The sequence below is a fragment of the Lepus europaeus genome, chromosome 5, assembly GCF_033115175.1.
Source record: "Lepus europaeus isolate LE1 chromosome 5, mLepTim1.pri, whole genome shotgun sequence".
Taxonomy (NCBI): Eukaryota; Metazoa; Chordata; class Mammalia; order Lagomorpha; family Leporidae; genus Lepus; species Lepus europaeus.
In genome coordinates, this window is record NC_084831.1 from 114555062 (window position 1) to 114570637 (window position 15576).

Below are 15576 nucleotides of genomic sequence, written 5' to 3' on the forward strand. Positions count from 1 at the left end.
TCATTTCTTATCAATAGTCACCTTGAATGTAAATGGTCTCAAGTCTCCAGTTAAAAGACAAAAACTGCAATAAACATTAATGTGCAGACGGCTTTTTTGTTTGCCAATTTAATTTCCTTTGGGAAAATTCCAAGGAGTGGGATGGCTGGGTTGTATGGTAGGGTTATATTCAGGTTTCTGAGGAATGTCCAGACTGACTTCCATAGTGGCTTAACCAGTTTGCATTCCCACCAACAGTGGGTTAGTGTCCCTTTTTCCCCACATCCTCTCCAGCATCTATTGTTGGTAGATTTCTGAATGTGAGCCATTCTAACCGGGGTGAGGTGAAACCTCATTGTGGTTTTGATTTGCATTTCCCTGATTGCTAGTGATCTTGAACAGTTTTTCATGTGTCTGTTGGCCATTTGGATTTCCTCTTTGGAAAAATGTCTATTGAGGTCCTTGGCCCATCTCTTAAGTAGGTTGTATGTTTTGATGTTGTGGAGTTTCTTGATTTCTTTGTAGATTCTGGTTATCAACCCTCTATCTGTTGCACAGTTTGCAAATATTTTTTCCCACTCTGTCGGTTGCCTCTTCACTTTCCTGACTGTTTCTTTTGAAGTACAGAAAAATCTCAATTTGATGCAATCCCAAATGTTAATTTTGGCTTTGACTGCCTGTGCTTCTGGGGTATTTTCCAAGAAGCCTTTGCCAGTGCCGATGTCTTGCAGGGTTTCTCCAATGTTCTCTAATAATTTGATGGTGTCGGGTCATAGATTTAAGTCTTTAATCCATGTTGAGTGAATTTTTGTGTAAGGTGAAAGGTATGGGTCTTGCTTCAAGCTTCTGCACGTGGAAATCCAATTTTCCCAGCACCATTTATTGAATAGACTGTCCTTACTCCAGGGATTGGTTTTGGATCTTTGATCAAATATAAGTTGGCTGTAGATGTTTAGGTTGATTTCTGGTGTTTCTATTCTGTTCCACTGGTCTATCCATCTGTTTCTGTACCAGTACCATGCTGTTTTGATAACAACTGCCCTGTAGTATGTCCTGAAATCTGGTATTGTGATGCCTCCAGCTTCGTTTTTGTTGTACAAGATTGCTTTAGCTATTCGAGGTCTCCTGTGTCTCCATATGAATTTCAGCATCATTTTTTCTAGATCTGAGAAGAATGTCTTCGGTATCTTGATTGGTATTGCATTGAATGTATAAATTGCTTTTGGGAGAACGGACATTTTGATGATATTGATTCTTCCAATCCATGAGCATGGAAGATTTTTCCATTTTTTGGTATCCTCTTCTATTTCTTTCTTAAGGTTTTGTAATTTTTATCATAGAGATCTTTAATGTCCTTGGCTAAGTTTATTCCAAGGTATTTGATTGTTTTTGTAGCTATTGAGAATGGGATTGAACGTAGAAGTTCTTTCTCAGCCGTGGCATTGTCTGTGTATACAAAGGCTGTTGATTTTTGTGCATTGATTTTATATCCTGCTACTTTAATTCACAATAGCTAAGACCTGGAACCAACCTAAATGCCCATCAACAGTAGACTAGATAAAGAAAGTATGGGACATGTACTCTACAGAATACTATACAGCAGTCAAAAACAATGAAATCCAGTCATTTTCAACAAGATGGAGGAATCAGGAAAACATCATGCTGAGTGAATTAAGCCAGTCCCAAAGAGACAAATATCATTTGTTTTCCATGATCGGTGACAACTAACTGAGCACCAAAGGGGAAACCTGTTGAAGTGAAATGGACACTATGAGAAACAGTGACTTGATCAGCTCTTGTCCTGACTGTTGATGTACAATGTAATACTTTATCCATTTTAGTATTTTTTTGTTCTAGTACTGGTGGTTGAACTCCGTAATTAACACACAATTATTCTTAGGTGTTTAAATTTTAACTGAAAAGTGATCCCTGTTAAATATAAGAGTTGGAAAAAGAGAGGGAGGAGATGTACATTTTGGGACATGCTCAATCACTTGCCCAAATGGTGGAGTTATAAATGTGCCAGGGGGTTCCAATACAATCCCATCAAGGTGGCATGTGTACCAATGCCATCTCACTAGTCCAAGTGATCAATTTCAGTTCACAATTGATCACTCTGATAGGTCTAATAGTCAAAGGGATCACACAAACAAGACTAGTGTCTGCTAATACTAACTGATAGAATCAAAAAGGGAGAGAACGATCCAACATGGGAAGTGGGAGACACAGCAGACCCATAGAATAGCAGATGTCCTAAATAGCACTCTGGCCTCAGAATCAGCCCTTAAGGCATTCGTATTTGGCTCCAGAGAGCATGGAAGTATTTTAGGCATGGAAAGCCAAGACACTCTGTCAAAAAAAAAAGAAGACCTAAATGAAAGATCTCTGCAAGTGAGATCCCAGTGGAAAGAATGGGGCCATCAAAGAAGGAGGTACCTTCCTCTGAAGGGAGAAGAGAACTTCCACTTTGACTAAGACCCTGTCAGAATAAGATCGAAGTCGGCAAACCCTAAAGGCTTCCATAGCCTTGGCAACTCATGACTAGAGCCTAGAGAGATTACTGACGCCATAAACAAGAGTGTCAAATTGTTAAATCAACAACAGGAGTCACTGTGTACTTTCGTCTCATGTGGGATCTGTCCTTAATGTGTTGTCCAATGTGAAGTAATGCTATAACTAGTACTGAAACAGTATTTTTACACTTTGTGTTTCTGTGTGGGTGCAAACTGATGAAATCCTTACTTAGTATATACTGAATCGAGCTTCAGTATTTAAAGATAATTGAAAATGAAAAAAAACCTTGGTTTTAAATTGGAAATTGCATAGAAAGTTAATTAATTTTTTTAAAATATCATGTAGGATATTTGTCCTTAATGTGCTGTACATTGTGATTTAATGCTGTAACTAGTACTCCAACAGTATTTTTCACTTTGTGTTACTATGTGGGGGCAAACTGTTGAAATCTTTACTTAATATATACTAAACTGATCTTCTGTATATAAAGAGAATTGAAAATGAATCTTGATGTGAATGGAAGGGTAGAGGGAGCGGGAAAGGGGAGGGTTGTGGGTGGGAGGGAAGTTTGGGGGGGGGAGCCATTGTAATCCATAAGCTGTACTTTGGAAATTTATATTCATTAAATAAAAGTTTAAAAAATCAAAATCATATCATGCATCTTCTCAGACCATAATGGAGTGAAGCTGGAAATCAACAATTTGGGAATCTCTAGAACATATGCAAACACATGGAGACTGAACCATATCTTCCTGAATGAACAGTGGGTCATAGAAGAAATCAAAAGAGAAATAAAAAAAATCTGGAAATGAAGATGACAACACAACATATCAAAACTTTTGGGATAAAGCAAAAGCAGTGTTAAGAGGAAAGTTTATAGCAATGAATGCCTACATCAAGAATTTGAAAGGCACCAAATAACTGAGCTATCAATGCATCTCAAGGATATAAAAAAAAAAAACAGCAGCAGACCAAACCCGAAACTAGTATGAGAAAGAAATAACTAAAATTAGAGAAGAAATCAAAAAATTGAGAGCAAAAAAAGAAATAGAAAAGATCAGCAAAATGAAGAGCTTATTTTCTGAAAAATTGACACACCATTGCCCAACTAACAAGAAAAATGGACATAGAAAACCCAAATCAATACATTAGAGCTGAAAAAAGAAATGTAACAACAAACACCACAGAAATAGTCATCGGAAATTACTGCAAAGAGCTGTATGCCAACAAAATGGAACACTAGAAGAAATGGATAGATTCCCAGACACATACAAGCTACCTAAATGGAGCCATGAAGACATAAAAAACAGACCCATAACAAGAAGGAAACTGAATCAGTAATAAAAGCCCTCCCAACAAAGAAAAGCCCAGGGCCAGATGGATTCACTGTTGAATTCTACCAGATATTTAAAGAAGAACTAACTCCAATTCTTCTGAAGTTATTAAAAACAATTGAAAGGAAAGGAAGTCTCCTAAATTCTTTCTATAAAGCCAGCATCACCTTAATTCCTAAATCTGAAAAAGATGCAACAGAGAAAGAGAATTACAGATCAATTTCCCTGAAGAATATAGATGCAAATATCCACAACAAAATTCCAGTCAATCGAATCCAACAACACATCAGAAAGATCATTCACCCAGACCAAGTGGGATTTATCCCTGGTATGCTGGGATGGTTCAACATTCACAAATTGATCAATGTGATACATCACATTAACAAACTGAAGACCAAAAACCATATGATTATCTCAATAGATGCAGAGAAAGCATTTGATAAAATACAACACCTTTCCATGATGAAAATTCTAAGCCACTTGGGTTTAGAAGGAACATTCCTCAACACAATCAAGGCAATTTATGACAAACCCATGGCCAGCCTCCTATTGAATGGGGAAAAGTTGGAAGCATTCCCACTGAGATCTGGTACTAAACAAGGATGCCCACTTTCACCATTGCTATTCAATATAGTACTGGAAGTTTTAGCCAGAGCCATTAGGCAAGAAAAATAAATCAAAGGAATACCAATTGGGAAGGAGGAAGTCAAATTATCCCTATTTGCAGATGACATGATTCTATATATAGGGAATCCAAAAGACTCCACTAAGAGATTGGAACTCATAGAAGAATTTGGTAAAGTAGCAGGATATAAAGTCAATACACAGAAATCAACAGCCTTTGTATACACAGACAAAGCCACAGCTGAGAAACAATTTCTAAGATCAGTCCCATTCACAATAGCTACAAAAAATCAAATACCTTGGAATACACCTAACCAAGGATATCAAAGATCTCTACAATGAGAATTACAAAACTTTAATCAAGGAGCTAAAACCAATCCCTGAAGCAAGGACAGTCTCTTCAACAAACTGTGCTGGTAAAACTGTATTTCCACATACAGAATGATGAAGCAAGACCCCTACATTATACCATACACAAAAATCCATTCAACATGGATTAAAGATCTAATCTGCACCATGATATCATCAAATTAATTGAGAACATTGGGGAAACCCTGTAAGACATTGGCAAAGGCAAAGGATTCCTGGAAAAGACCCAAAGGCACAGACAATCAAAGCCAAAATTTAAAAAAAGGATTACTTCAAATTTAGAAGTTTCTATATGGCAAAATAAATAATCAGGAGAGGCCGGCACTGTGGTGCAGCAGGTTAATGCCCTTGCCTGAAGCACTGGCATCCCATATGGCTGTTGGTTCTAGTCCCGGCTGCTCCTCTTCCGATCCAACTCTTTGCTATGGCCTGTGAAAGCAGTAAAAGATGGCCCAAGTCCTTGGGCCTCTGCACTCATGTGGGAGATTGGAAGAAGCTCCTGGCTCCTGGCTTCAAATTGGCACAGCACCGGCCATTGCGGCCAACTGGGGAGTGAACCATCAGATGGAAGACCTCTCTCTCTCCCTCTCTGCTTCTCTTCTCTCTGTGTAACTCTGACTTTCAAAGAAATAAATAAATCTTTTTTAAAAAAAGAAAAGAAACAGGAAAGTGAAGAGGCAACCAACAGAATGGGAGAAATTATTTGCAAACTATGCAACCTATAAAAAATTAATAACCAGAATCTACAAAGAGATTAAAAAAAAACAATTCCACAACAACAAAACAAACAACCCACTTAAGAGATGGACCAAGGACTTAAATAGACATTTTTCAAAAGAAGAAATCCAAATGGCCAACAGACACATGAACAAAATGCTCAGGATCACTAGATGTCAGGAAAATACAAATCAAAACCACAATGAAGTTTCACCTCACCCCAGTTAGAATGACTTTCATATAGAAATCAACAAACAACAAATGCTGGCAAGGATGTGGGAAAAAAAGGTACTCTAATCCACTGCTGATGGCAACGTAAACTGGTAATGCCAGTATGGAAGACATTATGGGGATTTCTCAAAAATCTGAATATAGTCCTACCATACCACCCAGGCATCCCACTCCTGGGAATTTACCCAAGGGAAATGAAATCAGCAAACAAAAGAGTTATTTGCACCTCCATGTTTATTGCAGCCCAATTCACAATAGCTAAGACATGGAGTCTTAGCTAAATGCCCATCAACAGAAGGCTGGAAAAAGAAATTATAGGATATGTTCACCATGGAATACCAGACAGTAGTAAAAAAAAGAAAGAAATCCAATAATTTACAATAAAATGGATGAATCTGGAAAAATTATACTTAGTGAAATAAGCCAGTCCCAAAGGGACAAATACCATATGTTCTCCCCGATCTGTGAGAACTAACAGAGCACCTAAAATGAAATCCATAGAAGTGAAATTGATACTTTGAGAAGGGATGACTTAAGCTGTCCTTGTCTTGACTGTCGAGGAACAGTTTGGGGCTTTTTGTTGTTGTTGTTCTTTCTTCATTATTTTTTTCTTCATACTATTTGTTGAACTCTTTACTATAATAGAATTAATCATATGTATATAAAGTCAATTGAAAAATAGATCTCAGTAAAAAATAAGAGTGGGAATAAGAGAGGAAGAAGTTTGTAACTGTAGAGCTGTATAATTCTGCATATGTTCCTACAGACTTACTTCTAAGGGTACAGTTAAAAATTTGCCATGGGATTCCAAATCTCATTAAGCTTGGTGGTAAAAATGCCATCTTAATTGCTAAAGTGATCATATCAAGTGTTAAAGTGAACATATAGATAGGATTGTTAAAGTGATCATATAAATATAATCAAGTGCCTGGTAATAATAATAGATAGGATTAAAAAGGAAAGAATATTCCAACATGGAAAGCAGTCCACACAGCACACTCATAGAATGACAATTGCTTTAAGTAACACTCTGACCTCAGAATCAGCCCTTAAGTCTTCCTGTTCTGGCTGAAAAGCCAGTGAGAGCATTTCAGGCATGGAAAGCCAAGACACTGGCAAAAAAATGTTCTACATGAAGGATCTCTGAGTGAGATCCAAGCGAAAAGAAGTGGCCATCAAAGGAGGACGTACTTTTCTCTAAATGGAAGAGAGAACTTCCACTTTGCTTATGGCCTTGTCTAAATACTGACAGAGTTTATGGACTCAAAAGACTTCCATAGCCTAGGTAGCACATGTCAAGAGCCTCAGATGGTCACTGATGTCATACATAAGAGTGTTAATTGCTAAATTAACAACAGGAGTCACTGTGCACTAACTCCCCATGAAGGATCTCTGTCCTCAGTGAGTTATGAGAGTTAACTGAAAAATTTGTTCTGATACAGTTTGTGTGTGTATGTATGTGTCTGTGTATATGCAAGTTGTTGAAATCTTTATTTAATACAGAGTTGGTCGTCTGTGTAAAAAGTTAATTGAAAATTAATCTTAATGGAGAATGGGACTGGCAAGGGAGGAGGGAGAGGAGGTAGGGGGGGAGTGTGGGTGGGAGGGTAGGTATGGTGAGAATAACTATATCCCTAAAGTTGTACTTCTGAAATTTGTATTCCTTAAAAAATAAATTAAAAACAAATTTAAGTTTCTACAATGGAAAATGCTATTAATACAAATGTTTGAGAATTAAAAAGTCTAATGATCTTGTGTTACTAGACATGATAGTTATCTTAATGAGAAAGCCCCAGAGGCCTAAAGGCTTAAATACTTGTCAAATCCTACAGGTGCTTTCAAAAATACTGTGAAGGAAGCAAGTGCCTCTTGTTGGCTGATAAGTTTATAATTTTAAACATGGCGACTTAAAGTCTTTTGTCATCCACAGTTATATATGATTTGCTGCTCATAAAACTAAACGTTGTTGGTTCTGTGTTTAGCTGTCCTCCTATAGGTTCCTATGGACTTTTTCCAGCCACTTCTATTGTATTCAGTACTTTGGGATGGCTCTGTAAACAGATGAAGCCAATAATGTATTAACAGTACCAACTGAGAGAAAGTATGGTTAACTGAGGTTACTAAAAACAAAAAGCAATTCAAATCAATTGGCAATCTACAAAAAGAGTTAAAGATTTTAAAAGCTATTATTAAAATTGCTATATTGGTCTACTATGCTATGTTATATGTGTGTACATATTGTATGTCCACATGGGGAAATTTTATTAAGAGTTTTATTTTAAATGGCTTATAGATAAGATTGTCCATACATTTAAGCTGCTAAAATCAATCAAAGATACATTTTAATTTGTGTGACCTGAATCTGTGTATCATATGTTTTAAACTTGTTGGTAGAAAGAAACTAAAAACATTTTAGATGGTTGTACTTAAGTTTACTGGTTAAACAAACTACACCATGTTAGATATTTAAGAAGTGTTTTCAAATACATGATTCTTAAAATTTATAGAAGGCATTGGACCTTCTGGTAAATGTTTTCGTAAGTTGTTATCTAATGGTTGAAACTGTTTGCTAAGTATTCATGTGATATTGCTATTGTCAGCAAGCGATCTAGGACTTGCTCCCTCATTTCTCTATTCTAAGCCCAACTTGTTCTTTCATTTCTCTATTCTCTTCAAGGTAGGAAACTAATTCTATTATGAAGGAATCTGTAGGACGCACAATTTAATCTTTAGACCTTATAAAAGAGATGGCTAACATTTTTCTGTAATAGCATAGCCAAAATAAGAGCTTAAATAATAATCTCATAGCTAGATTCACTTCGCCATCAGCGAAGTATACAGTAAGCAGAAAAAACCTCCCTTTCAGACCAAAGGGAAAGAAAGTTTTAAAGTGAGAATATAATTTTCCTCATGGGCATTGTCTACCTTAGAAAAACTACTACAGAACATGCCTGTGACTATAGACTTGTAGTTCAGGCCACCGAAGATTAGAGATGGGACTTGAGCACTCCCTTGACTTGCATCCTCTGGTCTGCTTTAACACAAACCAGGAGGAAAAGAAAGCTAGGCATCAGAAGCAATGGGTGGCAGGCCTATTAATGGCTGATCTGTACAGTGATCTGCCCTCAAGGAGACCCAACAGGCCAGTCCACTGCAGTGGCTTTCAAAGTGGTAAGCCTGGGCTTCAGCAGAAGTCAGCTTGTGAAGAGCCCCGGCAGCTCTGCCAAGAGTTGGATCACTGGAAATGGACCTGCCCTGGAGTCGAAGGATGCCCAGGTCAGAGCCACAGATCTTATTGGCTCTAAGCTGAAAAGCCCCTTCACTCAGCCCAACTTCCAAAGTGACCACTGCAGCTGAGGGTATGGTCAAGTAGGGTCAGCAACATTGCAGGCAGAACTGTAAATTTCTTGTTAGAGATGCCCCCTGCCTTTACCTGGCCAGCTCTCCTGCCAGGCCAGCCAAGTAATGAAAGTCAACAGAGTGCCTTCCCCTAGGAGGTTCACACCTCCCTTAGGATGTACCCCATGTGAAGAGATAGATAGGTCTGGGCCTCTTAACTTACAAGGCCTAAAGCCCAACACATTATTATCAAGCCCCTTCTATCAGGTTCTATTTGCCTCTAAATCAGAAAACTTAATTGTAGCTTAGACAGCACCTTTCTTAGCTCCTCTAATAATGACTCTGTCCTTTGTTCTAGACCCTGTCTAGCATACTTGGGCCTCATTCCTTTGTAATCATAACCTCTACTCTACCACCAATGGCTCTACTCCCAACCTGTGTGTACTGATGGTCCTCTTCCCCACTTAATGCTGTATAATTGTTCAAACCTGGTAAATGCCACTCTTAGGATCATTGGTTACTATCCTCACTCTGTCTTTTATGACCCTGTCTAAATATGATCAGAGAGTAGACAAACTTGGAAGGCTTCCATAGACTTGGCAACTCATGACAAGAGCCTAGGGTGGTTACTGGCACCATAAACTAGAGTGTCAATTTGTTTGGTCAACAACAGGAGCCACTGTGCACTTGCTCCTCATGTGGGATCTCTGTCCTTAATGTGCTGTACATTGTGATTTAATGCTATAACTAGTACTCAAACAGTATGTTTCACTTTGTGTTTCTATGTGGGTGCAAACTGTTGAAATCTTTATACTAAATTGATCTTCTGTATATAAAGAGAATTGAAAATGAATCTTGATGCAAAGGGAAGGGGAGAGGGAGCGGGAGAGGGGAGGGTTGCGGGTGGGAGGGAAGTTATGGGAGGGGGAAGCCATTGTAATCCATAAGCTGTACACTGGAAATTTATATTCATTAAATAAAAGTTTAAAAAAAATTTAAAAAATTTAAAAAAAAACAAAATACTCCTAAATTCATAAATTAGCTACATGAGCAACTGGTTCAGATTTCCTCATTCCTGAGGCAGGCATTTGGTACAGCGGTTTTCAGCACATGGAATGCCCTCATCCTATATCAGGGACCTACATCAGAGTGGTTATTCCACTTTCCATACAGCTTCCTGCTAATGCAATCCTGGGAGGTAGCAGGTGATGGTTCAAGCACTTGAATCTTTGCCACCAGCATGGGAGACCTGGATGGAGTTCCAGGTTCCTGGTTTTTGTCCTGGCTGCTGTAAGTATTTGGGAAGTAAATCAGCAAATAGAAGCGCTCTCTCTCTCTCTCTCTCTCTCTCTCTCTCTCTCTCTATATATATATATATATATATATATATATATGTATGTATATATATATATACCTTTCTCTTTTAAATAAAATATAAATTTTTTAAAGAAAAAAAGATTTCCACATCCTTTACTTACTCTTCTGCACTGGCACTTCATCCAATATTCACCAATGGCCTTATAGGGAGTTCTCTAAAGGCAGCTTATGGAAGAAAACAATTTGGGAACTGGTTTACAGGTAGTTCCACAGGATACTCTGATACTAGCCAGGATGAACGATATGGCATTGTGGTCACACTTAGGAGTGGCCTTGAAGGACGATGGGAAACAAAACTTCCCATTAGGCAGAACTTAAGCAGTAATGGTGATTTCTCCTCCCTAGAAAGAGCAGTTATCAGAAATATGAATTGATGCACTTCACAGGGAGTGGCCAATGATTTGTATTGATGGTCAGAGACTTAGAGAGAATAAGGATGGGATGTTCCCAGCAGGAAGATCTCGAGAGAGAGAGAGGTGAAAGAACCTCCCAGAATGAGTACTGATTAAGATGACTTATGTCTCCCACGGGAAATCTCGTAAAAGTGCAATCATAGAGCACCGTTCTCTCAATAATCAAATAGAAAATATAGCATGCTTTGTCGAAATCAATTTTTCCTAATCCACCCAGTGCTTGCTCAATAGATGCAGTCATGATGCAAAGAGAGATTTGATGCACAGGCTCATGCTTTGGCTTCCCTTCGTCAAGGCTGACTACCACCAAGGTTGAATGCACAATTTGCCAATAGTGGAAACCAACCTACAGTCCCTCATATGACCCTACTCTCACCAGTGGAAGATTGATTATATTAGACCACTTCCATCATAGAAAGGGCAGAGATTTTCATAGTAAAATAGACGTTTTACTTCCACCAGTTCCCTTACACATGAACTTGTGGAATGCTTTAGTTGTCATATTATCACACATGACACAGTTTAGTGGACCAGGATCTCATTGCATTGAAAAATTATTGCAGCCAAAGTTCTTTTTTTTTTTGAGATTTAAAAAGATTTATTAGAGTCAAAGACCTCCACCAGAGCATCATGGAGAGGGGTGCTTCCAAGATAGAAAGAACCCAAAGAACCTTGTGGCACTAGGGTTTTTAAGTACAATATTGAAGGAAAAAAAAAAAAAAAACCTTGACAATCAGATTGGCATTCAGTTACCAGGCAGGAACAAATCTCAAAGGACCTGAATTACAATCCTTTGCAGCCAAAGTTATCATGTGCCTTATTAACCACAGTCAAATAATCTTATAGAAGGTTAGAATGGCCAATTAAAGACTCTGCTGAGGAACCCCAGCTGGGTAAGAATTTTACAAAATTTTGATACTTCAAACAAGATGCAGTACATCCCTTATCCCTTATCCACCAGGGATGTTTCAAGACCTCCAAGTGTGTATCTGAACTGCAGATAGTACCAAACTATATATACTAGGTTTTTCCTATATATCTATTTACACAATAAAGTTTAATTTATAAACTAGCACAGTAAGATGTGACAAATAAATAATAGCATAACATAACAATATACTATGATAAACATTATGTGAATGTGGTCTCTTACTCCTTCTCAAAATATCTTGTATTCTCACCTTTTACTTAGAATTTTCCAGCTTCGGCCAGCGCCGCTGCTCAATAAGCTAATCCTCCGCCTGTGGCGCCGGCACACCAGGTTCTAGTCCCAGTCGGGGCGCTGGATTCTGTCCCGGTTGCCCCTCTTCCAGGCCGGCTCTCTGCTGTGGCCCGGGAGTACAGTGGAGGATGGCCCAAGTGCTTGTGCCCTGCACCCCACGGGAGACCAGGAGAAGCACTGGCTCCTGCCTTCGGATCAGCGCCGTGCGCCGGCCGCAGCAGCCATTGGAGGGTGAACCAACGGCAAAGGAAGACCTTTCTCTCTGTCTCTCTCTCTCACTGTCCACTCTGCCTGTCAAAAAAAAAAAAAAAAGAATTTTCCAGCTTCTCTTTGGCATATCCCCGTCTCCAGTGTCACCACCCTTGCACTTTGGGGGCATCGTTAAGTGCAATCATGCTTACTTGAACACAAGCAGTACAATATGGAAATAGTCAAGCTAAACTGAGACAACTACTAAGTCAAGCTAAACTGAGTCACTACTAAGTGACTAACAGGTGGGTAGTGCATACAATATGGATACCCTGGACACAGGGATGATTCATGTCCTGGATGGGACCAAGTGAGATACTGAGAAATTTCATGATGCTGCTCAAAATGGTGTATAATTTAAAACATATAAGCTGTTTCAATCTGAAATTTTCCATCTAGTATTTTCAGGTAAGCTTGACCATAAGTAATTGAAACTGTATAAAGTGAAATTACAGGTAAAGGGGGACTACTGAATAGGCATTTAAAACTTTCATTTTTTTCCAAGAAATATTTTAAACACAATGTTTTAGCACCACAATTTTTATATATTTTACTTGCATAACCATTTGTATAGCATTCTGTACAAAATATTTTAAATTTTATTCATTTTTTGATCTCTGAGTTTATAGAAGCATATTAATTTCCTAATATTTTGTGATCTTTCTACTTATCTTTTTGTTATTCATTTCTAGATTAATTCTACTGTGGTCATAAATGTACTTTATGTGATTACAATAATTTTAAATTTATTAAGAGTGGTTTTATGACCCAATATATGGTCTGTTTTGGCAGAAACCAGTGAAATATAAAACTGGCCAAGGAAACTGAAAGTTTCTTCTTTAAAAATATTTTCCCACTCATTTTTCTTGGGCTTTAACTTTTTGGATACAATGGAAAGTTCTTAGTTGTTGTTTTGTTTTGTTTTGTTAATTTGAGAGGTAGAGTTACAGAGAGAGGGAAAGACAGAGAGGTCTTCCATCTGCTGATTCACTCCCTATATGGCCAGACCTGGGCTGATCTGAAGCCAGGAGCTGGGAGCCAGGAGCTTCTTCCAGGTCTCCCACATGGGTGCAGGGGCCCAAGCATTTGCACCATCTTTCACTGCTTTCCCAGGCCATAGCAGAGAGCTGGACTGGAAGAGAGGCAGTCAGGAACGGCGCCCATAAGGGATGCCAGTGCCACAGGAAGAGGCTTAGCCCACTTCGCCACAGTGCTGGCCCTGGAAGTTCTTAGTTTCATGTGCACTCAGAGTGTTTATTCCACAGTTATTAGGTACAGTGGTCAATAAATATCAGAAGAGCTAGCTATTTGCTCAAACCTTTAAGTAAACTTTGATTTTCTATATTGCCTTTAAGCCTACCAATTTCTCCTTCATGTAGTTTGAAACTGGCTTCAGCCTGGCCCATCCCTGACTGTTGTGGCCTTTGAGAAGTGAACCAGCAGATGCAAGATCTCTCTCTCTCTCCCCGTCTCCGTCACTCTGCCTTTCAAATAAATAAATCTTTAGGGAAAAAAAACCTGTATGATTGAGTACATGCATATTTTTAAGACATGGCAAAAATTTATATTTCAAAGAGTTAGATTTTTTTAGAGAATTTGTTTATAAAATTTTAGAAGAAAAGGATGTGACTTTTTAATAGTGACTTTTTAGTCTGAAACAACTCTCAGACTATAAAATTTACCTGTTTGAACTATACAGTTCAATGCTTTTTAATAAATTTACAGAGCTGTGCAAACATCACTAGAATCCAATTTTACCAACATTTTCATCACATCAAGAATACCTGATTTCCATTTACTATCAATTCCCATTCCCACCTTCAGCCCTAGACAACAGCTATTCTAAACATGTCATGTCAATGCAATCATACAACAAAGGCCTTTTGTGTCTGCCTCTCACATAGCATGATGTGCTCAAAGTCAACATTGTGGCACATATCATTATTTCATTCCTTTTCATTGCCAAGTAATATTCCCTTGCATATGTTACCACATTTTGTTTATCCATTTGGCTATTAATGGGCATCTGGATGTTTCCACTTTGATACTAGCAAGAATAATGTTTCTAAGGCCAGCACGGTGGCATAGTGGGTTACGTTGTCACCTGCAGTACCAGCATCCCATATGGGTGCTGGTTCCAGTCCTGACTACTCTACTTCCAATCCAGCTCCCTGCTAATGTGCCTGGGAAAGCAGTGGAAGATGGCCCAAGTGCTTGGGCCCCTGCACCCACGTGGGAGACCCAGAAGAGGCTCCTGGCTCCTGGCTTTGGTCTGGCCCAGCCCCAGTCATTGTGGCCATTTGGGGCGTGGACCAGTGGAAGGAAGCTTGCTTGTTCATTCTCCCTCTCTCTCTGCTTCTCTCTTACTTTCAAATAAATAAATAAATATTTAAAAAATTGTTTGGAAATATATTTTCATTTCTATGGGGGACGTGATATACCCAGGAGTGAAATTTCTGGACTGTATTCTTTTGAAGAACTGCCAGGCTATTTTTTCAAAGCAGCTACACTATTTTCCAATCCTACCAGTAATATACAAGTGTTCCAACTCCTCCCTGTCCTCACCAATACTTACTTCTCTTTTTGATTATACCATGGCTGTCTTACCAGGTGTAAAGTGACATTTCATTGTAGTTTTTTTTTCTTTTTGTTTCTCTGAGGGTAAGGATGTTTAACATCTCTTTATATACTTATTGGCTATTCGTATATCTTCTTTGGAGACATGTCTACCAGAAATTTTTCTTTATATATTCTAGATGTAAGTTCCTTATATCTATATGTGTTGACAAATATTTCTTCCCTTTCTGTGATTTGTCTATTTGCTTTCTTGATGGTGTCCCTTGAAGCATGAAAGTTGTTTTTTAAAGATTTATTTTATTTATTTGAAAGGCAAGATTACAGAGAGACAGAAGGAGAGACAGAGAGAGCGAGGTCCTCCATCTGCTGATTCACTCCCCCAAATGACTGCCACAGCCAGACTGGGTCAGGCTGAAGCCAGGAGCCTCTTCCAGGTCTCCCAGATGAGTGCAGGGGCCCAAGCACTTGGGTCATCTTCCGCTTCCCTTCTATTAGCAGGGAGCTAGATTGGAAGTGGAGCAGCTGGGACATGAACTAGTGCCTATATGGGATGTGACTTTGTCCAATGGGCCAGAGCACTGGCCCCAAAGCATAAAATATTTTAATTTTATGAAGTCCAATTTATCTATTT